The following is a 25,813-nucleotide window of genomic DNA, read 5'->3' on the forward strand; positions in this document are numbered from 1 at the left end:
ATATCGGGAGCTGACTGTATTTGCACCAACAGGTGATACACCATATGTGGTGACCCATTAGATTCTGTGACCTACAGTGTTGATTAGGTTGGTTTAGGCATGAGGAGTGAGATGAATATCAAGGCAGCTCACAGAATGTGATGGGTCACCAAATACGGTGTGACACCTGCAATGATGGCGTCATGGTGGAGATTATGCGCCAGGCTACAAACTGTTGAATTTTCACTGTTAATATGTCACTTTATTACGTTTTAACTTTTTCAGGCAAGAGAGTAGCCATTTAGAGTCACATATGTGGTCAGTTTTTCCAAATAACACCTATTTCAAAATTTGCTCTACTGTTCCAGAATTGTCCCAGACACTGTATTGTTGTGTCCTGGGTGTTATTTTTACTATCCCCAGGACAACGGGACATCCCTAAGTTCAAGCACTGCAGTGAATTACGAATGAGGTGGCAAGTTCATACCATAATGGGGAGGGTGGGTGAGTGAGTTTAATATTTTTGTCATTTTTCAGATGTTGGAATTACTGGAGTAAAATTTGGAGGAGATTTTTGCCAGTTTGGAAATAGATCAGTAGGGAAGGGGGATGAAATATTTAAACTGGGACATGGAGATGTGAGAAGGACTCCTGTGGACTGAAGGACTGTGTTTGCTCATGTAACTGTTGAGCATTAAGAGTGGATATCAATTTACCCGTCATCCATATAAAGACCTGGGCAGCTACTCAGGTCTCTGCTGCAATCCAGTCCAGTGAATTTGGGGTAAATGCCTCAGCACACGGATTTTAAGTAATGAAGGGACTCATGGAAAGTGCCATTATAGCTCAGAACTGCATGTGTCCCTTCTCCAGCTGGCTTAAATGCTGACGCATATAAATGTCCATGTATGCAATTAAATTGTGAAATGCCGTTTCAGTTTAAGTTATTGGTTTGTTCATTCCTCTAGTCTTGGGCACGACGCGTGCTAGGGCTGTCTGTCACTTTAACTTTATGACTGGTGAGGGAGGCGGCTGGTGAAGACAGGGCGTTATGTAGGAATAGAGGAAAGGAGTGACGAGGGAGACCAGCAATGCTCAAGCTGGTGGCCTTATTCTGTCATAGGGTTTGGCTGGACAGTGAACTGCAGTCTGACATCATCTCTTGAGGAAAATTAAGTGACAACATCAACAACAAAGTGTCTTTTGTTATGATGAGACCCTACAGATTTATAGACCATCTGTTGCCCCCATCGAGCCTGCAATCTATCAACTCATGCCAGTTCTTAGCTCTTGGTTAATCTTAAAACAATGACAGTCATTTAATAGTGCTCTTTTGACATGGTCTGACTTTGCAGATACTGCTGCCACATCTAAGTTAAAGAGGTCAAATAAAATTATGGTTGTGATCAAAAAGTTGAGCTAATAATCTCTATAAACCCCATTTTGTCACAAATTTATAACATGCTCATTAAATATGAGTCAAACAGTTGTGTGGCACATGCACTTACAATGCACATGCATATCAAACACACACACGCAAATAAAACCAGTGTCTTCACCATGTGAATACAATTGACAACTCATTTGTTTGCTTCCAATCCTAGCATATGATACAGATCCAAACTGAGACTGCATTCATTCTCAACTCTGTGCTGAATGTGTTCACAGGCCAGGTTAAACCCAGAGGCATAACTTTTGTCTTTAGAAATCAAACATTTGTATATATTGGTGGTGTCATAAAAATTTCCAGCCGTAAGTAAAAGTGGAAGAAGGAACTAAACCACACAGCAGTCAAGGACTCTGCTGACAAGCCTCAGTATATGTTTGGAGGCAGTTCTGTGCACTAACCTGGCTCAGGCCAGTGTAATTTGGATTACTGTCAGCATGGTCTTTGTTGTTGTGGTTGGTGAAAATCAGACTCCTCAGCAACATCAAGTGGGGAGAAATCATATTAAGCAGAGAGTTGTCCTTAGTGCCCATTCATTGAGGAAACAGTGGAGTGCAATCAGTGATATTTAATAGAGTACACATGCATGTGCATATTTGTAGGTGTTTACCTTGCACATGTCTCCCTACTGACAGTAGAAACAATCTCATGTTTCAAGGCCAAGATAGTTTAATTCAAAATATAATGTGTGTGTGGCCTTGGCTAATTCACTTTCTCTCTATGTCTATGCACTTGCACAGCTCCTGTTCTATAGGAGTAAGTGTATATTCATGAATGTGTGTTATCTCTGGTATCAATAGTTGGTAACACTGACATCAGCTACAATAACAGCCTGTGGCAAAATAATACGTTTGGTGGAAAATGAGGACTTGTAGTATCAAAGTCAGGGTGTGTGTTTGATTTGGACGTTTTTCAATTCCATATCTGTCACACATGAGGCATTTGTATCTGTTGCAGAACTGCTGTATCCATTACAGCTTTCAGCTTGTAATCACAAGTAATCTTTTGACACAGAGCTGGGTTTATGCGCTGACTTTGATTACAGAGGTCAGTCAAGAGAAGAGAGTATAGTATGCACCTTTTTCAGTTGGACTGTAACCTCTGTCAGTCATTGTGCATGCGTTTAAATAGTTGTAATGGCTTGTAGATGTACCATATATGTTGCATACTGTGCTGTGCTTCATTCAAATGTGTCTGAAGTTTTGGCTTGTGTGTATGTGAGAGAGTCATGATGGGCATTTGGTGACATATCTAAACAGACCTGACATCAAGGCCTCAGCAGTCATCAGAGGTGCATCTCTCAGACAAGCTGAAGTGTCAACCTTTGAAGATTATGACATGCAATGCAATAACATGGCTCTTTTTCTGTGTTGTTATTACAGTTTTGTTTGGAGTATTGGGGCTCTGCACATGGAAGCTATTACCCTGAGGGCTTAGTAGTGCTTTTCCATAGAGAGAAAGGGGGCTGGAGACCATCTATGCATTATGCCTACGGGCTTATTTTTTCCCTGAAGCCCCCTGTCTTCTCTGTTGAGATGAGGAAGGCCTGGTTTCCTTTTGAGGCTAACCATAAAGAGTGTGAAACCTGGCCCACAAGAAGTCATGCATAGTCTTAAAAGAGAATTAGGGTCTGTGAAAAGAGGTTGCAGGGTAGTTACGTGCATTTTTATGCATTCTTGGAGTTTAAAGTACCTAGGACCCGTGCCATGTTCTTTGCACGATTAAGACTGAGGTAGGCTGCCATTCCTCCACCAATGTAACTTCAACCCACAGATGAGCAAAGTCCAATTCTTTCTGTCACTTCCTTTGCACAGCATCTCATCATCATCTCATCGCTAGCTGGACTTCACACTTAAATTGATATCCAGTATTGGCATGATGGAACATCTCCCATCTCTTGCCTCCCAATTAAGAACCATCTGTGTTCTTCCTTGCCTATCCAAAGATGATCAGCCCAGCTTTGCCTGCTTGCTGCAATTGGTGGTCCAGACTCAGTGAGCCTGTAAAGGAGAGGAGAGTCATAGGAAGCCCATCTGGACTCCATCAGGACTAGGTAAACAGAGCCAGATCCTACATGGAGCTGTTGAGCCAGACCTTGGCTCCCACCCACTATCACAAAAGACTCAGGCAATGGCTCAAGATACAAAATGATACGCACATTGTCATTAACTCAAACCGTGTGCAAAAATGCAAATCTGCTCGAAGCTTGCTGCACAAACTCTTAGTATTCTGGCATTTTGGTTTAATCCACCAGTACAGCAGTGGAGAACAGAGTTGTAAATCCTCTCCAGGGCCAGGTCAAGTGTTTTTCTTTCATTTTTTTGTGATCCATTAAAATGGTTTTAATAATGTCTGATGCTTTACTGGCCTATATCTTTGTTAACTTCCTCCTGCACCTACTGTACCACTCACTAACAGGTGCTATCACCACTCTGCCTCAAATAGAAGTTGTTTTTGGGTGAAGTATTTGTCAAAGAGAAAGAGGTAGACCTACAAAGTGAGACAGAGTGAAAAAGGTTCTTACTGCACATGAAATTAATTTTTGATAAATGTAGTAAATGATAAATGCAGAGTAGAGAATAAGGAAATGACTTTTTTTTAAACTCTTATTTATTCAGGGGATTTTCTCTGACAGCAATGCTCTCTTTTTCAGGAACGCCCTAATCAAATTCACACAGTTACACATTCATACCTGGAAGCTGCCCAGTACAATCACAGTCTGATCTGCCGGCTACTGAGCAGCTCCACTGGAGCAGTTAGGGTTAAGGGCCTTGCTCAAGGGTACCTCAGTGGTGGTACTGAGGGAGGGGGAAGCGCTGCTTTTTCCCCACCCATATTTATCTTGCTAGTCTGGGGATTGAACCAGCAACCTTCCACTCACAAGCTTACTTCTCTTAACATTTGGGCCTTTTTTTCACTTAAAGATGAAAAACGGCAATATATCACAGATTATTTTTGCACCCACAAAACAACATGACATATCATACAGGAAAGGGCTTTGCATGCTCTTATTTGACCTTGTAACAACCAATGTGTGTTTTATTGGAATTTCTCTACTGTGTGACTCCACCTGGATCTCTGTGTAGCTTACAGTAAGCTTTGAAGTTATGTAAAAAGGACGCTGAAAACAGCAGATGAGGTAAAACAGCAAGTTTCCACTCGTGTTCGGATCATACCCCTCTCTCTACAAGACTGCAGTCACAAAAACAACAGCCCTGTTCCTTCACTGCTCCATCTCCCAGCAGCCAGTCAGCACTGTGTATTTCTTCCTGCTAGCATATATGCTAGCATATATCACTCATCCACCTTTACTTCATGTTCCAGCATCAACGTTAATGGTTGTGGACCTAACACGACCTTATTGTCACACACTTCAAGATCGGATTGTTCCAATAGCACAGTGTGAACTCTATACTTCACTACTTTAGTGTGATATTGACTTGAGATATTATTCTATCTTTCAAATGGAGAGATTAACTGTTCTGGCCTTGTGCTCACTGCACATTTGATCTTTTGTTCTATGTGGTGATCAGCCTTGGAAAGAGGACTAGTGGCCATAAAGAAGCTAACTGCTCTGCGTCCTGTTTCTGGAGAGATTTATTGTAATAATCAGGTTGTAAGCGGTCATGGACAGGGCAGCTACATATGGAAATATGCAATAGTAATAATGATAATAGGCCTCGTTTATAAACACTGGCATTTGGCCTAGTCTCTCATTAAAATGAATAGGTCCGTGTTGCAGACATCATCAGTGCTCCACAGTTGGAGATGGAGGATGGTTTGGATTGTAGAGTAGGAGCTCTTATCTGGAGAACGCTGCTTTTTGGTAAGCTCTTCCACTGGGATCCCGCTTCCAGACGGTTTCATTGGAAACAGTTTGGGGTTAGTGGCTGATTCAAGCATAGCTGGCCTCTGCATGTTCCCCTGCTACATAGGGTTTCTGAACCTCAAGTCAGACTGCTTTAATCTTCGCAGTAATATGTAACTGGAAAGCATAACCACTGCAAACCACTGCAAAACTCAATTTATTTATGTCTTTGAATACTACTGGAGAGAAAGTCTTGATCTATTCCCCACTACCTTTCTTGGCAAGGAAATATCTCTCCCGTGTCTTCTATGATTCCTGTGTTTGAAACTATTGTAGCTGCTATTGGATTCAAACCATGTACGATTCTCCAAAACTCTAGATTCTGTTCAGTCAATTTCTTTTACATCGAGTGCCGATGTTTTTAAAATTCCCGCTTTCTACAATATTTGCACATTGCAATTAGGGTATGGTTAAGAGAAGAGTGTTGTTATGGCAAATAAACTGTTAAGGTATGGTCAAGGTTAAGCAGCTAAAACACTTGGTGAAGGTTAGTGAAAGACTGTGGTTACTGTTAACAAAAATGTGAATGTTCATTGCAGGTTTATGATAGGACGCAAACTCTGGTCTCCTGCGTTAAATTCATCCATCCACCACTCGGACCTCAACACCCTTACTTCCTGCCTCGCTACATAAAGGGCACTCTACCTCCTGCATTGGCACTGGACGTAATTTGTGAGGTATGCATGTGATTTCTAGGGATACTGTAACTGCAGTCCTTACTTTCACTTAGCCATAGCAGGAAAGATGGACGCTGACCTAAATAAGAGTTACATTCCAGACCTATCCAGTCCTAGTATCTCATCTCCCAAGCAGATGCAGGTTTTTACATTAAGACAGGAATTTGGAAAGAGTGCTGACAGTTTAGATTATAAGTATAGGAAAGGTGAAAAATGTGGAAGAGACAAAGAATCAGAGAGAATGAGTGCAAGAGAGATGTTGTCTGGCTGTGGATGTGTGCATATGTCCATATGTGTGTATTTAATTTTTCGGTGCTATGAGGATTCCATTACCTTTAAGCAGAGAGAGCATTATGTTGCTTATGAACACCATGTGTCGGTCTTCCTTGTGTACATGGGAAACGTTTATTAGATCTTGCCTGCTGAAAATGAAGACTGCACCACATGTAGGTCTGCCATTGTTTGAAATTGACCAAAACTGAGTCTGCCAGCGTTTCTGTTCACCAGCATGTGAAGGTTCACTCCTGCTGTGAGGCAGTGTATAGATACTATGTCTGATGCAAACTTTACCCACACACTGCTGGATGTTTTCAGTTTTGTGAGGTGGATTATTGTTTTTTATTAAGAGCAGATGCATTTGCTGGGATTGGGTTTGGCCCAGCTTCAAGGTGGCTTCAAATGGGATCTGCTTGATTTTGGACACAAAGCAGTATGTTTCACATGAGGTTAGCACCTTCAGTTAACCCAACCTCATAATGGGTTATTTTATGCCCCTTTAGGCCAACTAAATGGTACCGTACTGTATGAGATGGCAGAGAAAAAGAGGGCAGTGAAAATATTCAACCTTGTCCTCATGTCTTAAACAACGCAGATTAACTCTGACATTTATAAAGAAATATGGATCAATAGGTCAATAATTATCTCAGGAGAGTGATGACTGGTTACGCCTTTATTATAGAGCAAGAGAGATGTAGATTTAAACAAAGCTGCAGTATGGCTTTGTGGATGATTTATATTTAACCCATTCAAAATAATTACTTGCTTCATCCCAGCAGCAGGTAAACCTCTTATGTATACGTGAAAAGTGATAAGTCTTGGAAACCCACCCCATAATTTGAGCACGTAAGTCATCTTAAGTGCACCATAAGCCTCTGTCCCTCACCACATTCCTGTGCCACCCAGACTCCAAATTACTGTAAACTAAACCAAAGCCACACCATGGCAACGGAAGGGTGTCAATTTGGACAGGAAAGAATTTATTTGAACGTGACTAGAGTTTCTCTGGCTCAGCTCCCTGGTGGGGATGTGGAGAGGGTCTGTCTCTGGTTACTCTGTCCCTTGACGTATATGCCACATGCACCCCAAACAATAAGCGATTCATCCATCTCTCTGTCTGTCTACGGCAACAGCCAGGGGAGGCCGCTAGGAATGAAAAACACTTCAACCCTCTTCTAAATGAGAATACACATATACATATTGTACATTACATGCACACATAAAACATCTACAATCAAGATGACTGTGCAATCTACAATAAATAGAAGTGTTATACACATGGAATAACAGAGAGATGCAAATTTTGTATTAAAATGAGTGTAATCCAGAAAAAGTCATCAACTCGGAGCACTTCACGAATGATTTAGAAAGAAAACTGAGTCTTTATCCTGTTGTGTGAGTGTAATCTTATATCTAATGATATGCTGATCTAATCTGCCAGATCTGCTGGTATCGTGACCAATACTGAGCCTGTTAACCAAACTGGATATCAGCCCAATGAGACCAATTCACATCAAACACTATTTTTTTCATCAATTACATTAAGTGCACAGTTTCTGCTATCAGTTACATTCATGCCACTTAGTTTTTATCACCACAGTAATCCCTGGCCTCAAGTTACCTTAGATTAAAATGATCCCAATGAGTTCCACCCAATGAGCTTTACAGATTTTAAAGTTTGTGAAAAACAAAGCACTGGCATTGGATCAGTAATCAGTATTGGTACATACCCTACGTTGAGGTATTGGAATTGGTAGAGAAAAAGTTAGATCTGTACATTTATATATGAGTAATACCTTCACTCTCCACCTGAATACCTGATATGACCTTAGCTGACTGATTCTTATCAGTCTCATATTTCTGTGTCTCTGCTCTCAGAAATATTTGGGAGGCCCTGCGATGGAGCTGTGACCCAAAATGTCATGCCCTTCAAACGAGCAAAGCAGGTACGTTTGTTATTTCTGTTCCACAGCCTACTAGCATGACACACATACATGCACCGTGAAGTTGTTTTTTTACTTAGGTAGCATAGAGAAGTAATTGATTCACAGCATCTTGTATGGACACATACTGTAGGTTCTGTGGACGCCACGGCAGCTGGCTCAGGCCACACTTCAGAATAATATTCCTATAGTGGGGTGATGTGTGTGAACCCTACAGGACAGTCCCCCCTTTTTCTCTTTTTCTTCCCTCCCCCAGTTCCTCTTCCCCAGCCCAGTCCAGAGAGTGGAGGTGATGATGGGCCCCATAGTTCCCCAGTAGGCCTCTCTTACTGGTCTCACTCTGAATGGGTGTCTGTTCCCTGACATCTCCATCTCTCATCACCACCCCATCAATCCCGTGCCTCTGTGACCATCCCCGCAGAGACAGGGCTCCACTTTGTCCCAAAACCCACCCCACTTCCCCACTAGTCCCCCTGCCTCATAGCCCCCCACTGTGCATGGGGCGTGACAGCTACCTGACAGCATAGGCCCCTAAATGACAGAAATCTTAACCAAAGCCTCCCTCTATCCCCCAATGCTTTAAAACACCAATGCCCCCTACCCATGAGGAAAACATCCCCCCAACATATCCAAATACCACGTGTCTGTCCATGAGTGAGAGACCATCCCCACTCTGTGTATCCATAATGGAGGCCCTCTACCTTGCTTTCATCCACATCAAGGTCCCCTGACCCAGTAAACGCCTGCAGGATCAAGGCCTCCTTAGGGAATAGAGGTGGATGTTATCATAGCATTCCAGCCCATGTGAAAGTATGCCAATTAGCATAGCTGGAGAATGTTGTTTTGCTAGTCTCTCTCACCAAGACCCCTTCCAAATGGCAGGCAGGGCCCATGTGGCTGGCTTCTAGCTGTCACTGGAGGTGCTATTGATGCTGAAAATTGATATTTTCTGTTGTAGCCGCTCCTGAATTTATTACACAATATAGAAGAAATATGAATGTACACATTACACAGTAGGTGGCATATGACCAATCCTTTCAAATATGACCGGTATGCCTCAGCAACAAGTTGCTATTCTTACACTTCTGCAATAACTTTTCCCAGTGTTCCTTGGCTCTGTGGTGTTGGTGAACACACTCTAAGTTAAGCAGTGTGGCGATGATCCCACAGTGTGTGTGTGAGTGTATGTGTATGTATTCACTTTTCACATATTCCAGTGCTCACTTGTACATTCCAGACAGGTTTATTGGGTGTTTGCACTGTAGAGTAAACATGAACTAGGATGCCTGTTTGTATATTTTTCCTGCTGTCTCCTTTGGGAAAAGCAGGTAGATGAGACAAGAAGTGATTTTTTTTAGACAATCTATGGCTTATAGGCCAGACACCCTGCTAAAATTAGGACACATCCATAGTAATTTTTTTTTATTGAGTTGTTCAAAGGACCGGTGATAATGCAGGGAAATATGGCCAACCTTAATTTACAAAAACAAACATTCAGTTACATTTGGCAGTGTGGTCAGATATTGCAGTCCTTTACCTATATTGGTAATTAGTACTGATCACAATTATTTTGGCTGTAGTGTGTGGCTGTGTTAATTTTGGCACCTTAATTTTGATTTAGTTTTAGTCTAATTCATAGGAAAATGCATAGTCATTTTAATTTTAGTCTCATTTTTGTCATGAATTTTAATTTTTTATGCCTTCTAAGCATTTTTGAGGCTACAGCTGCCACCATCTTTGTTGTGTGCAGTTACCATGGCCACAGGTGTTGTTCTCGTCTATCTTGAGGTCAGTGGAAAGGGCACTGTTTCCTTTTTCACACACACTGCCCATGTCACTCAGCTCTGCAGACTGACTCTCCTCAGTAAATCCAGTTGTCATTTTTAAACTCTGGCTGTTTGAACAGGACTGCTGTCTCTCTGCTGCTTCTTCCCACCTAGCATTATCACAGCCATCTGTGCTCTCCACTGCAGAGCAGCTGATCATTCATATGATATATGATATATAATGTTACATTAACATACCTTTATAAATGTCACTGTGCTGGCCTGCATGTTTGAATTGCTTGTCTCAGCTGTTTTTTTGACACTTCTTAATTCTCAGTGGACCGAAGATGAATTTAGTCCATAAATCAATCGTCAGATAATAATACTGAGAGAGACATAACATTACTGAAAGCAAGATGTTTCTTGTTAATGGTAGTCCAACAGGTCATGCAGCCAAATCAACTTCTGAACAAGAGATATTTTAGGATATTGAGGTTACTGTTTTACTAACCAACAGCAACAGTGTGATACCACAGATGCATGTAGGTCATTGAATAAGACTTTGCATTTAAACTTTTGATGTAAGAGCCAACATTTTTTGGTGGAGTCTGCTGAGATTTAAATGAAGAGGAGCAGACAGTGAAGTTCACAATGTGCACTAGAACTCTACTCAACCACATGCCCTAACCTCAAACAATGTGCTGTAATTCAAAAGCATTGTTTCAGACACGAGGCACACTCTTAACGCTGGCTCCGAATCCAAACTGACCACGATACCAAATGCCTTTAGCTCCCTCAGAGATACAGTACATGCCTCCGTCCAATTCCAGCACAAACTCTTCCTACACCAAATAACCACTTGAGTACATTTGCAGTATACTTTGACTCTGACGAGAACCTCTCCTCTCCCACACTTTCCATTGAATGCTCCTCCTGTAGGCGGAATAAAATCCGGCATTCCCGTCTCGTAGGGATTTAATGTGTTATTGTAGACAAACCTTCTCATGAATTTAATTTCTTGGCAGAACGGGTTGTAACTAAAAAGGAACCTCCACTTTTAGTGTTGTGTTTTATGTTTCAGTGCCTGACAAACAGTTCTGACTTGGCAGGACTAAGTCATTATGTCCAGTAGCCAGGAGGGGGCTGGAAGGGGTTAGAGGGGAATGTCAGGTAAATGGGTGTTTGCCATGATTGAGTTGAATAGCGGTCTCCATCGCCAGAGAGTGCCTTAAAACACACCACTGCTGCAGTGCTATGGTGTGTCATATGACGTGCGTCAAGTGCCGTCCCTTGCACCAATAGAAAGCGTTGCGCTGTAGCGCGTCAATATAGTAGTTGGATGTAACTCTAGTTCTATGAGTAAAGTGCAAGACAACGAAATGGCATGGGTGAGTTGACTATTGTAGTTGTCTATTTTTGATTAATAACTTGAAAAAATAATATGATATAGGCAGTGAAATCGTTAAAACTACAGTGAAAAGCAAGCAACAAACTAATAAATAATATCTGTAGTTGGGCCAACACTGTATTGAAGTACAACAACAGCTTTTTCTCTGGAAAAAGGCTGGAAATAGGACAGTGCTGTTGGGCCACGTGTTGATGCGCGCCGGCACACGCCTAGCTGCCACCAGTGTGGGGGTTGTACGTTGAAAATAATAGGGCTGGTGTGTTTTGGCCTGTAGTCCAACAAGAATGTGATACCACTGCTCTGCTCTCTATAAATCAATGGACTAGCTGGTTTGGACCACAAGAGAGCATTTTGTGAGTCCATAGCCTGGTGATTTGTTTTTAAGTAGTGCTACGTTTAAGTATTTTCTAACGAGAGCTCAGACTTCTATTTCTACTACTCAGTTATAAAACTACCACTACTATTAATGATAATAATTTTACATGTGTAAGCTCCCATATCTGTCAGGGAAATCTTAGTGTCATATGCATCTGGATTTTCATTCACTCTGCCCCCGAATCACTAGGGACGTGTGGTTTAACGTTGTGTAGGTTCCTGGCTCTCTAGTTCTGCTGGCAGAGGGATATATGATAGGATAGGTTTTGGTGTGGCTGATATTGGTGTTTGTGTTTCTGTCCTGACTGCTGTGATGTTTTTTGTTCCTGCAGAAGTGTGATTTGGCCTCGGGCTGTCATGACTACTGGTTTCAAGAGGGATGTCGGTTTGGATTACAGCATGATCTTGATTTAGGATCCTGATGCTTCCTGCAGATTGACTGTACACATAAACAGCTCATCATATGACTGAATATCTATCTGACCCTGTGAACTCTATGATTGAAAATGCTATGTATCAACCGTGGATTACTTTAGATATTTGTTTTGACTTGCATGTCTTGCCAATTTAGGATCTGCTTAAACATGATAACCATGACAGTGGAGGATATACAATATGTTGACATTGTCAACTGAATTGCATTTGAATGAAAGAGGCTCAAATAAATGAGCTTTTTAGTGCAGTTTTTAAAAAAATATGCTGAAAAACATCAAATTTCATATGTTATTTGAATCTTCATGAACTATTTTTTCCCTCTGTGGCTTGGATTCATAATCATGATCATCATCTACAGTACAAGCAGGTGATATTTTCATTTAACTTTTAGTCAGGACTGTAGCCCGTAGAGTGATTGTTTAATGGGCTTTAATAATGTCAAATAATGTCAAAACATCACCGGCCTGTGGGAGAAATACGTCTGATAACCTGCAGCAAAGCCTAGACTGAATAAGCTTTGTGAAAACTTCTCCAGCCTTTTTAGTCCTGAGGGTGAATAATAAGGCTTCTTATCATAATTAATATGGATTATGTGGCAAAAACAAAGTTATAATAGGGTACTTCTGCCAAAATAATAGCCTGAAGTTGTTACTTTGCAGTTATAATGGGTTTCTTTTCTTCTTATTGATTGGCAACCCTGAGTCTACATATTTAGAGCTGTGCTCTCAATGTGTTTACAATTAGGTCTGTAAACCTTAAAGAAATACTTGCATGTTAGCTGTGCAATGAAGCAGTGTTAAAGACTTTTGGGTCACTACTAGGGCTTGGAACCAGTGTTCTTTATGCAGGTGGGACTGCAGTACACCAGCGTCTGATACCCAGATGGATAATAATTCAGAAAAAGGCTGGACTTGTACCTAATTAGAAACAGAAATAACAATATGTCATGCTGGTTTCAACAAATTAGGGGACTGGGATCATCCAGTTATGTCTCAGTCCAGCTGATAGGCCATATCTTTAGGATCACTTGAAGAGGATTGGATTTTTCTCATGGCTCCCGTTCAGGTCAACACTCATCACATGCACTTGGGACAGTGATTTATCAGGGACAAAACTGAAACCCAACCCTCTAAGTGAGTTTTACAGTGAAGACAGCATTTCAGGTTGTGCACATAACTGTAATCCCTTACGTAAAAGTTTGGCTCATAGATTTTATCCTAATGACACTACCAGTGTTTTTCGTTGTTCCTTTTGTAACGTTTAGTTTCTAAACCTGTTGCCGTGGCGGCACTTTGTTTTTCTTGGCTATGTGTGAGTGTAAGACTGCCTGGTTTTGTGTCTGTGCCAGTGTATTTGTGTGCAAATGACAGAGATAGATGGATAGAAACAAAACAAAAGAGAATCTGTGTGTGCCAGAAAGAAAATGTGGAGTTAATCACAAGACTTGCTCATTGAGATACAGTCTGCTTTTCATTGCCCCTCAAAAACCTCCCCCCATAATCACTGCTCTGTCTTCATATAAACCTGTGACTAAAACCAACCATCACAAGGGTGTCTGGGTTTACAGGACACATGACAGCCAAACTTCAGCTCGATGACTCAAAGCCAGAACCATTCATTTATTTCCTTTAAATCCGTTAAACTCCCCCATCGACTCATTTTCAGTAAATATTCACTTTCCTGAAGTGTGGTCTGAAGTTGTGAAACACATTGATAATCTCGTTTTGAAACCAGGTCAGACTTCTGATTTTAAGTCTGGCCTTTGTTTGACATTTGGGAGCACCTGCAGTACCATGAAATTGGAGTGACATCCATGAAATCATTTGGAACTGAAAGAAATCACTCAGTGAAAAGTGGTGTATTGAATGCTTTTTTTCAGTAACACTTCATTTGGATAGTTTTAAGTCCACACTCAACTAAATGGTGACAAAAAATGGATGTTCAACAAAGTGTCATTTGCCTTTTTGGTACATCACTACAGACTCAAGTGATCCTCATAAGCTTGTGGGGACAGATTACATGAAAGTGGTTCAACTGTCAATGGCATAGCATAGAGTACCATTAGCTCTGGCGGCTTTGCTGCTATTCACTTCTTGTCCATGTTCACTTTTCTAAAAATATGTACTGCCAAGATGAATGTTTTAACAGCAGTGAGACAGCAGCATTTCCCTGCATGGTTTTACATTGAGCAGACTGGTGTCTGTGCTATGATTGTTAGATCGAAGTTATCACATTCTTTTGGGAAGCAATCAGAAATGTCCTGCATTTCTGCTCTCTACCAGTAAAAGCACAGTCAAAAAAAAGATCAATGATTGTGATACTGAGCTGCAGCTCACTGACTCACAGTGGGCTGGCATGTGGAGTGCTCATACCATATCTGAGAAGTTGCATGTCAGGTTGGCTGGATACCTCTTTTATAAGGTGACCAGATGAGAATGGGTGAAATTCAGGACAGGGGAGTTGGAGGTGGGTGTGGTCATGTGGCCACGGTGGGCCTCCAGTACATTACATTTAGTGTCAACGAACAGTAAAAAAAAGTCAAAACTCAATGCTAAAAAATATTGTTTTTCATGAAGTCAACTGTCTGTCATTAGCAGACAGTTGACTTTCATGTCATCAGGATGATTTAATTTCCCTCCGTTAATGTTTTAATTCAACAACGTCGCTGCTATGCATTGTTGTTTATCAATTTGCCGCAATACCGTGCACGGCTAAAAAAAACTACAACAGCCATAATTCATGAAGGCTACGGGCAAAACAGTGCCCGTCTGTGGGCAACACCAAAGGGATGCTTCACAACGATCAGTATTTAATGTTTTATTAGGCTAATCAAAAGGTTTAGTCTCAGGTTTAGTCTAATTTTCGGGACAAACAGGACAAGATTCAGGTTTTGGGACAAATGTACGTAATTTGAAACTGTCTCGAATTTTTTGGGACGTCTGATCACCCTCCTCTTTCATATAAACAACACATGGCTCCACTGTCCAAGGCTGCGGTTTAAAGACAATTTGAAATGTTCTATAAAATGTTTGTTGACGAATGAAAGAAGCGAGGCTCTAATCAAGAAACAAAAGACCATGAAAGAGCAGTAAAAAATTATGAATCTCAGAAGTGATGAACAAGCGAACGGCCAAAAAAATAACAACTGCTATCATTCACTCAGCAGTTACGAGTTTGGATGTCTCATGTCAGCACTTCACAAGGGCCTTCTGTGCCAAAAGTGGTCTCATCACTGATCTAAGAAACAAATCAATAACCAAATGAAAAATGTCTTGATGTTTGTGGTCTTCATTGTTCACAACGTAAACATTGTCAAAGAGAACGTTACCTCATTTAACCTCACTTCTTGTTTTTTCCTAACCTCAACCTGACACTATTTCTAAAGTAAACTCTAACTCTTAGATTGATAGTGAATAACTGTAGAGTAATTTAACACAAATACAACTCAGTAGAAGTTTAAATGATGCATTATAATCAATTAATCATGAATAAATAAAAGGAAGTTGGACACCAAAATTTCCTAAGTTATTATTGTTGCGCAGTTCATCAAAACATTCCCAAAGATCTCTGTAGATAAAAAATACTTTGTTTGCACACGCACACACACGCACACACACACACACACACACACACACACACACACACAAAGATTATGGTCCTTTTCGGGACATTACATAGACTTACATTCATTTCTCTGAGACTTACCCTAACCCTAACCATAACCACTACTTGAACTACTACTACTACTTGAAATTTGTCCCTGAAATTTGTCTCTATTCCATGTATCACTTTATGACAGTTTTATGGCAGATCAGTCCTATATGGTCCTGACTTCATCAGACATCAAAGAGTCGCTGGGGCATGTTGGTTTTCATTCTACCCTCATTACGAAGCCTACTAAAACAGCCAAGAGAATTTCAAGATCAAACTTCTCTCCCCAGTTAAAACAATCATATGTGGAAAAAACTGTGAAAATGAAAGAGGTTAGACTGCAGCACTCTACTCCATGTATTACTGGTCCCACACAAATAAGGGAATGGGCTTCTATTTTGGATCCTCTAAGAGATAATTAAAACTTTCCCGGGGAGTCAGTAGAACGAGATATTTTCTGTTGATTATGGCAGCAAGCTTGCAAAAAGCAAGTAAAGCTAAGAGCTTGTTGACACATATGGTTTATTTCTCTGTGGCCATAGATTGTAAATCACTTAGAATGTCAACCCTTGTCTGGCGCACACGTTACCATTTATTTTTGTTTGCGTGCATGTAACTGCTGCACCTCTTTGTTGCGATACTTATCAGCATGCCGCTGACTCATTCCTCACGGCTGCCTTTGGTTTATGTAAGTGTGAATGGCAGTGATATTGTCAGGGCGTGGGTTGAGAAGCAGAGCAGAGAGAGGACTGGCTGTGTGTGGGTGGATGTGTGGTTGTGATAAAATCCTGAAACCAGGAGCGCAGCACTCGTCCATTTTGGCAGACCTGCAACATTGGAGAGTAGCAGCAGCAGCAGCAGGAGCAGCAGCAGCAGCAGCAGCAGCACAGCCAACCATTATGCCAATCTCTCTTTTTCTCTCTCTCCTGGAAACAGGTCTTTTCCACTCTTTATTAGATCTGATTTATACTTTTTGTAAAGTATTGAACAACGCAGGTTCATGACATTATGCATGCTTTGGCACAGGGTGGATGTAGTGCGAGTACTTAAAGGGGCTAACCAAATAAAAGTGCTGCAAACAGAATGAAGGCAGCAAAAACCTAAAGCTCGTACCGACCTCATGCTTTTATTACCATGCCAGAAAACTGTCTTGAGCCAGCGAGAGACCGTTTCTCATTCAATTACATGTTCCATGTGTGCGTTCCAAGGCTTCATGCACAGGGGCTTCTGAGCAGCCCCAATCTTTCACACACATCCTCATCTCCAACACTCAACTCATTGCCTATCAAAACAGGACTGCACAGTCTGTCTGGCACTTGTGTGTATGTATGTTTTATATGCATGTATGTGTGCACAATGCATATTTCCCACAGTATAAGTTCAGGCATGTGCCATGTTGTTAACCCTCTCTACAGTTCATTGCTGTGCTGTAGGCACTTACCATAGATCTTGTTGAGGTGGAATGTGTACAGGTGTTTGGAGTATACGTCAATCATCAAAACCCTTCTCCAGAGGCAAAAGGGCACGTGAGAGTGCCACATAATAGCAGTGGTTTTGGGTAACCTGGATTCTAGGAGATTCAAGAGTACAAGGAGAAAACACAAGACAATTGCTACTTTTGAGCAAATCTTTGCTCGCCTTAATTGTTGTCTCTCAACAGTTGTGTAAAGTGCCTCCTCTAATGCCAAAATTCTAACATGGTGTCAGGCTTGTTGCCTTGTAAGAGGTGCTTCTTTGGCTAAATATTTAGTTTGGCCTTGAGTTACTTTGAGTATGTATTGTGTAGCTGTTGACCTGCTGCATAGAGTAAATCTGTTCAGCTCATGAATGGTGTTACTCGACTATTCTTACTGTAGGTGTGTTTATTCATTTTGTGAGTGATGCATACTCATAAACACAGCCCTCATACATGACGGACTATGTGTATTGTTATGTTGGCAGCACACATTTTTGTACTCATAGACATTAGGTGCCTTTTATAAAGTATTTTTGGGTATTTGATGCCTTATTATTGAGTCAATACTAAAGAGATGAGAGGAAATGATCACAAGGTTCATGGTCGATGCCTTAAACCCCTTATTGCAGGATTCTGTAAATTTGAACCATATCATGATGATGCTTTTATGATTACGATATTTCTTTTCCCATCTCTACCATCAGCACCTATCCAGTTTTTCAGTCAGTATGTTAGCTTTAGAAATCAAATTAAGCGTTAGTGGCTAGTGGAATAAAAACTTAGCTGCTCAGATGACTTGAAGCTGTTGATTTATTTGTTTGTTTAGTGTGTGTCTACGACTACTGGCTACAAAGAAAATTGTCCCACAGGAACAAGAAAGATTTACTTAACAGTTTTATGATGGCTGTTCTTAATCAGTCCTGTTCTAAATCATCAAAAATTCCATATCAATAGGCCACTTTTATTAACTTGTTCATCTCTGTCTTGTCAAATGTTTATGACTGTTGAAGATTCCACACCCTGTTTGCATGTCCAGAAGTTGCCTGTGAGATAGGACTGCTATAAGAAATGAGTTGTATTTGATTTTTATTAAAATCAGCTTAGGAAAAGGAAGATTGATGGTTTATAATTTTAAATAAAAATGTGATCTCACTTATCTTTACAGTCTGCTTTAAAAACCAGTGTACACAATCTGCTAAATTCAATGAAATTATGTTGCTGCTACACTTTGATCTCATCTCATTTTGCCTTTACATCACTAATGGATGACATAAATCTTTTGTTTTACAGCTGCTGAAATTGGTACTGTAGATTTCTGTAAATGACCTGAGGATGACCCAGTTTATTGGCAGCATCTGGCTACAGCTGCATAACATACTTTCCTTTTGTTTCCTTCAGCCCCACGTTTGACCTTCACCTCTCCTGATTTGCCAAAAACCAAAGGCCACACAGGTATGGTTTGAATCTGCTCTTACCAAAAAGTTGTTTATGTTTTGCTATCAAATATTCAAGCACAAACCTTTATACAGACCTATACACACACTCACAGATATACACACTCCCCCTCTGCCTGTCTGGTTGTGGTTAAAATGCGGTTATCATTTTAATCCACAGTCCCCCTTTCCCCTACCTCCCACAGTGTGTGAATCCGATGCTGTGATTTTAATTGCTTTATCTTTGCTTTAATTACACGCAAGACTGCTTCACTCTGTGAACCACACTACTGGTTTTCCCTGCAGGATCTGGCAGCTTGTTTATGTATGGATATGAGGTTTATTGGTCTGGACGGCGCACAAACGATAAGGGAGCAGCCATTGATCTGCTCTCAGTGCAGCTCAATCAGGCCGGTAAACAGAGCTGGGCTGAGACAGCAGGATAATGAAACAGAGACTTAGTCCACTTTCTGCTGCTTTGATCCACATTACAGGCCCTGCTGGACCGCAGCATGCTTCTTCATTGGCCCGCCTTCTCCCCCACTTTCACCCTCATTGCTAATTGGTTCTGGTCTTCCCACTTTATTTCTGTTGACTGCAGGACAGTAACCAGAAGATTAGCAAGCAGCGGGCTTGGCCTCGTGCTCTGCAGACTGCGACGCAAGGCTTACACTTGTGTGTTTTCATATGAGGATGTTTGTGAGTGTCTGTGCTTGTGTGTACAGTTTGACTGAGGGCATGCATGCTTGTCTAAGTGTGTGTGTAATGTGAAAAGGCCTTGTTTAGAGAAGTGAGTGAGCACTGGAGGCTTGTCAATCCTCCAGCACTCGGTATCACAGTGGGGCCTTTAAGGCCTCCCTGTTTTCCTGGAAACAGGCAGGCATGCAGGCAGGTTGAGTGTGGTGCAACTGAGAAGTGCTGGGGATTGATAGTGTATAGTAATGCTGGAGCGGGCTTTGCAGTCCTCTGTCCCGTAACTCAGACCATGACTCAGAAGAGTTATTAGTGAGGACAATAAATCAAGGAGTGGGGCTGTTGAGTTTGGTTTAAGCTTCACCATAATTGTGCTCAGCATGATGTCTTCTCACTGGTGAATCCCATCCAGCAGGAAGCTCCGGGCACAGCTACAACACAAGTTGATGTTGGGTAAGCAGAAAGGGAGGACCAGAGGAAAGAGAGGGAGTGCAACACAGACAGTCAGACAGATAGATAGATTATTAAACACCTACAGATATGGAGGTAATACTAAATCTGGCGTGAATGTTTTTGGCTTTTGGATTGGGCCTAAGGGGGAGGATGTGAAGAAGGAGGGTTGGAGCGAGAGCAAGAGAGACGAGAGGGAGGTGTGGAGGCAAGTCTGGGTCTGAGTGGAAACTTGAATGGAGTGGAAACTGGGCTGGAGGCCACTCAGCAGATCCACCTGAATGCTGCCAGAGCAATCAGCTATCAGGAGTTTAGAGAGGGAACCATTTGCCCCCTAAGTAAATTCAGCAGGGGTTTGTAGGGATTTGGCTTGCTTTTTGAGCTCTATTGCGGGGATATTTTGGTAAGTGAAGTCCTCTTGTTTTCTGGAGAGGGTGCCAGAGCCTGTCTGCTTTTTAATGGGATCACAGCAGACACCCCAGGAGCCACCGCCAGGTGAAGTGATTCCGCTCTCCACTTCAGCTGTGTAAACACTCACACACACGCTCAACGCACTCTCCCACCCACCCACACACACACACACACACACACACACAAAAACACACGCACATAGACACATGCACTATCACTTCTAATAAAATACTTGCTGGCTCACATCGAGGGAAATGCTCACTTTCCCCTTTTTCTCTCAAATAAAAACAAAGCTCAGTTTTCTGCTTTTGAGAAAGTTCTTGGCCTTGTTAAAAACAATGAGTTGCTTGAAAGATGTAAACAAATTTAACAAGAGCTGGTGTTGTCTTTTCTCAGGCTGGGAACGTTCAAAGGAGCATGACATTGTCCTTCCTCTCTCACCCTCTGCTTTTATATTTCATTTTCTCGTAAATCCTTTATTTAGCTTTCTGTCAACATTAATTGTGTTCGTAACCTTTATTTTCCTCCCTTGTAATTTAGTCTGTCCTGCAATTTTATGAGACCTTGATGTAGTGATATGTATATCTCACATCATTTAGTTTTTCTGAAATGATGGTGAAAATGTTTATACTTAAAAAAAGCATATGGTTATGAACCTTGTTGGAATTTTGGAGCTCGGTTCATTTTAGGACGTTGCTTTACTCAGCCAACGTGGCCTATAGGGTGAGCTTGTGCAAAGAGGAAGGGAGGAAACAGTCGTAGTGGCCAGGCAGTAGCTGTACTGTTAAAGGCATTTGGACTTTAAAGCTCCATTGTTTATGTAACCAAGAGAAAGCCTAGACTCCCTTATGGCCCTTTTGAAAAGCAGATGCCGGAGATTTTTGCCTCTGCATTTTATGGCTTATTTGCTACCAAGGAGATTCTGACATTTTTTATGGGGCATGAATCTTTCCTCACTTTGCACGTGTCAGGCAGAAGTTATCTATAAGGAGTGGCTTAGCTGTTAGTGTAATCATACTCGTGCACAGCTTGCTCTCATTTTGTAGGATGTGAACTGATTATTGTAATGATCTGTCCACTGTAACCCCCTTTTAACCTTTTACGAAGTGGCTTTAACTGCATGATGCATACAGCTGCACTCCACCGTAGGCATCAAACCTGCGACCATGTCATACTCTACTCATTAAGCTACCAAGACTTCTAACCTATTGTCTGCAAAAAATAAATAAAACATATTTAAGGTGTTTAATTGATGCTCTTTTCCAAAGCAACATACGATGAACAGAATTAGTCCAGTGTGTGTCTCTGTCAGGACATACTGTATGGTTTTAATTTTGAGAAGGTGTAGGATCGAAGTTGTAATGTATTAGTCACTGTTGTCATAGTATGTAGTCACTAAGAAGACAAATATGAAGTGTTTCATATCTAAAGACAGACACACTACACAGGAGTAATACAGTTATTTGCAATGTAAGAGAGTTAAACACTAAATTACAAATCCAGACTAATTTCCAGCCCTGGTGATGATTGCACCGTATCACTTCTCAGCTGTTTTCACTTTACTGTCAAGGCTGCCCAAACTGCAAAAAAACACCCCCTCTTAATAGTCATTTAGTTCCCTATGTAGCCTTCAGGGCTTATTTTTTATTAAATAGGGAAAATATTCTGCCATTTGGGTGAGATAATTCTACTCGCTAAGACAGATCGCTACACTAGTATTTATATGGGAAGGCTGAAACACACACACACACACACACACACACACACACACACACACACACACACACACACAGACATCGGTCACTGACTGCACTATTGGTCTCTGAGCCACCATGCTGATCTTCTGTAGGAGCAGAGCAGCAATCATCCTGAGCTCGGAGGAGCTATAGTGTTGGCAGAACTTTCATAACCAGATAATGTTGTATAAGGGCTGTGTCAGAGATCCTTCTCAGTGTGTGAGCATATTTTTGTGTGTGTCATGTGTGCAGCCATGGGTTAAATTACAGCTGGAAGGTGTGATGTTTTTAATTAGAACTAACCAGCCATGACTTACAGCTACAGGAGGCAGGTCCAACCTAAGGCGTCAATCTGACAGTGTCTTATGCCAGAACAGACAAACTGGTCCTAATAAGACCACAATGGCCCAAGAGTGAGTTTTTCCACTCTGCCTGATGTGTGGAGATGTGGTATTAACCCCATGGTGTTGAGGTTGGTTTTCTGCAGCATTGGCACGCTTGCATTAATGGTAAGATGGACATTTTAGCATTTGTAGAAAGTTTGTTCCCTATAAAAATCATTTTTGCACAATGGCATACTCCTCGGAAAACAACACGTAATTTTATGGAATATTATCACCTTCATTTGTGCAACCCTTCCACATAAGAAATCAAAAATGTCTGCAGAACACAGAAAACCATGATTAGTTTTGCACTACATGTAGTTTAAAAGAAAACCAGACTTTAAGTTAATGCACAACTTCAATGTTTTAAAAGATTCTTAACTTTCAGGAACTGAGCTGCTTAAATCACTTCTCCAGAATATTTCCTCACAGTGTGATTTCTCTACATTTATTTGTGTTTTCCTTTTGGGTGGTGGCGTTGAAGGTCTTGCAAACTTTCATCAGCATTCAGCATTTTGAGACAACTTGCCAATTCTTGCCCTCCTGGGTTGCATTAGTCCACGTGTTAGTTCAGAGCTCAGCCTTTTATTGACAGTGTCTGGACTCCAGCCTCATCTGTTTGCTCAGCTGGATGACTCAGGCCTCCCCTCGGGATCAGCTGCTGTCCCTCTGTGCCACCAAACCTCAAACATTCACTACTGTTGTGGTCAATGCATGGTCCACATACGCAAGTTAGAGCTGAGGTTTCTGTGCATATAAACTGAATATGTTTTGAATAAAGGGCTTACATTGGTTTGGGTGTGGTCACACACTACATGATATAGTGTACATTAATGTGTACTGTATGTGCATATTTATGAGCTAATGTTCTCACTGGCAGGGTCGGGCTGGGTATCAAGTACTTCATTGGTCTGTGGCGTTACTGTAAAGTACCAAAAGCTGACATCCATCAGATTTTTAATGTTGTTCATTTCTTCTTTGAGTCTTTGTTCCTAATTTTGCTAGTTTTATTTATTTTTTAGTATGATTTTTTAAATTTATCATTATTTAAGTTCTTGTTTGACTGCTTGTGTGTAGTATTTGAGAACGTTGGCACTCTTGTTAAATGAAAACATGTTAATCAAAGTAAGGTATTGAAAAAATAATTTGCCACCACTACTAGTAGTGCTGAAACAATTAGTTGATTAATTGATTACTCGTACAATATTGAGAAGTAGTTAATTGTTTATGTCATTTTCTGGTTGCAGCATGGGCTCTGTGAAACTGTCATGGATAGTTTTTTTTTTAGAATTTTCTTGTATTTTATAGATTTAACAATTAATCAACTGATTGAAAAAAACAACAACAGATGGACATAAAAGTCCACAACGAAAGTAATAATGGACTTTTATGCCCTAGACACTAGCATTTCAAATGATACTTAGCTCTAGTTTTATGTGGCATACTATAGGCACAGGATGTGCACACTTGTTTTAATATAAAGTATACACTATGCATTTGTAGCATGCATGCACATGCATAAACAAAAGTCTTCAACAGTTAAAAAGGTTTTGTGTGATCTGGCTGTAGGTGTAATCCTGCACTCTATTTGCCCTGCCTGATGACCCCTCCTCCAGTGATAGTCTGGGCTTCCCCACTGGCTCGCTGGCCCACTGGATTAGCAGTGGAGTGAGCTGGGAGGCAGCTGAGTGATATACTGTGTGTGTAAAAGTAAAGGGCGATAAGTGGAACACAAGCCAACTGCAGTAAAAGCCACAATATATCTGGAAAGACATGTCTTTTATACAGCATATCCATCCTTGGCTTTAGTGGTGTGTGTTTGTGTGTGTGTGTGTTATTCTGTGAGTGTGCACAGACCCAATTCCCTGAGCTGGAGTCTTGCCTTACAGAATGACCCCATGAGCTGATTTACGTTTAGATTTCATTCCATTCATTCTGTAATGCTGGGTGGGTTTCTGTAGGAACTCTTAACCAGTAAATCATTCAATAAAATGTGTGTCATACATGGATGACATTATAAGCTATACATTAAAATATATACATTACTGGCTAGTGGCTACTCAAAGTCTTGCATGAATTAAATGGCTTGGGAGGGGTTTCTCAAAGACAGAGCCATGCATGAACTGAAAACATGCATGTACAAGTTTGTTTGCTTGTGTATGGGCATATCTCACAGTGCATGTGTGTGTGTGTGCGTGTGTGTGTGTGTGTGTGTGTGTTCGTGAGAGGGAGAAAAACAGCGGTAGCCTAATTTGTAGAGATAGTGCAATCATTAAGCCATGTCTCAGTAATGGAGAGTAATGTGGGATTAGACAGACGTAATGACACGCACCAGTCTGGAATGCTTAAGTAGCAGCAATCAGCGTGGAAAATGGAGTGATATGGAATTTTTTTGACAAGCTTTCATTCATATTCATAAATGGGGATACTAATGTGGAAAATTATGGGATAATAGCTTACTCAGGGAAAATGAGGATATGGTCTAGGAAAATTATCTAACTTATCAAATATGATTGCGTCCCCAAGGATATAAAACTGACCTTAAAGCCCCTAAAAAATAGTCTACTGAATTGTTTTGTGAGTGCGTCCCAGCTCCTTTTTACGCATCCCGTAACAGTTGTGAAAATATCTATAAAATGCAGTTTATGACAAAATGTATATGTGTGAACAGTTGAGGCCTCGTAAACTTGACAGAGGAATAATGTGCTTTCTTGTGAGAGGGCACTTTACTTGATGTTTCCTTAATCGGACAACAATTAGAGGCTCAGAGATATTGATACGACACAGGACCAAACCTTTGGATGGACATCCATTTTCCATAGTGACGCCATAATCGAATGAGTCTGTGTACAAAACTGGGCCTGCTTATGCCTTAAACGGCTTAAACAGCAGTCGCTGATCATTTCCTTTTCTAAGAGAGAGAGGGCTGAAGCATCAGGGGAGGAGGAGGAAAATGAATGAATGATTTGTGTTTTTCTAGGAACCCCAATTTACCCCCTTGGATTGCTCCTTCTGCCTTCAGACTGTACCCCCCTTAGCTGGGACTCTCAGTGGTCAGGCCACTGTATGCCCCCATGCCGAGACTGACTGGATACATTTATAAATGGAGCTCTCTTCTCCAGCCTTCCACTAATTCTTACTATTACATTTTCATGTCCACTACCGCTTTTCTCCTTCACTTTAACTCGCCTCCTCTTTGTCACACTCTCCCTCCTTTTCCCTTTTCTCCCTACCCGTTGCTTCATTGCCCCTCGCTCCACCCTCTGGCCCTCTACCTTTGTGGGAAAGTACTCAAAGAGGACTGGACCATCTATCAAACAGGCCATTAAAAAGAAATACAAAGACAAACTGCACTTCTACCCGTAAAGCAATGAATCAATTAGTTTCTTGTTACTGTGTGTTATTGTCAATAGAATTGTGGGAAAA

General features: G+C 41.2%; 1 long non-coding RNA gene across 1 annotated transcript in view; it reads left to right on the plus strand.

The window, feature by feature from the left end:
- The first annotated feature begins 8,123 nt into the window (after positions 1-8,123).
- Positions 8,124-25,813, plus strand: part of LOC122986135 — a 79,699-nt gene continuing 62,009 nt past the window's right edge. The window contains exons 1-2 of the long non-coding RNA XR_006404243.1: positions 8,124-8,193; positions 18,680-18,733. This is a non-coding gene — a long non-coding RNA (uncharacterized LOC122986135). The remainder of the gene's footprint in view (positions 8,194-18,679; positions 18,734-25,813) is intronic.

This window comes from Thunnus albacares, chromosome 7 (assembly GCF_914725855.1).
Source record: "Thunnus albacares chromosome 7, fThuAlb1.1, whole genome shotgun sequence".
Classification (NCBI taxonomy): Eukaryota; Metazoa; Chordata; class Actinopteri; order Scombriformes; family Scombridae; genus Thunnus; species Thunnus albacares.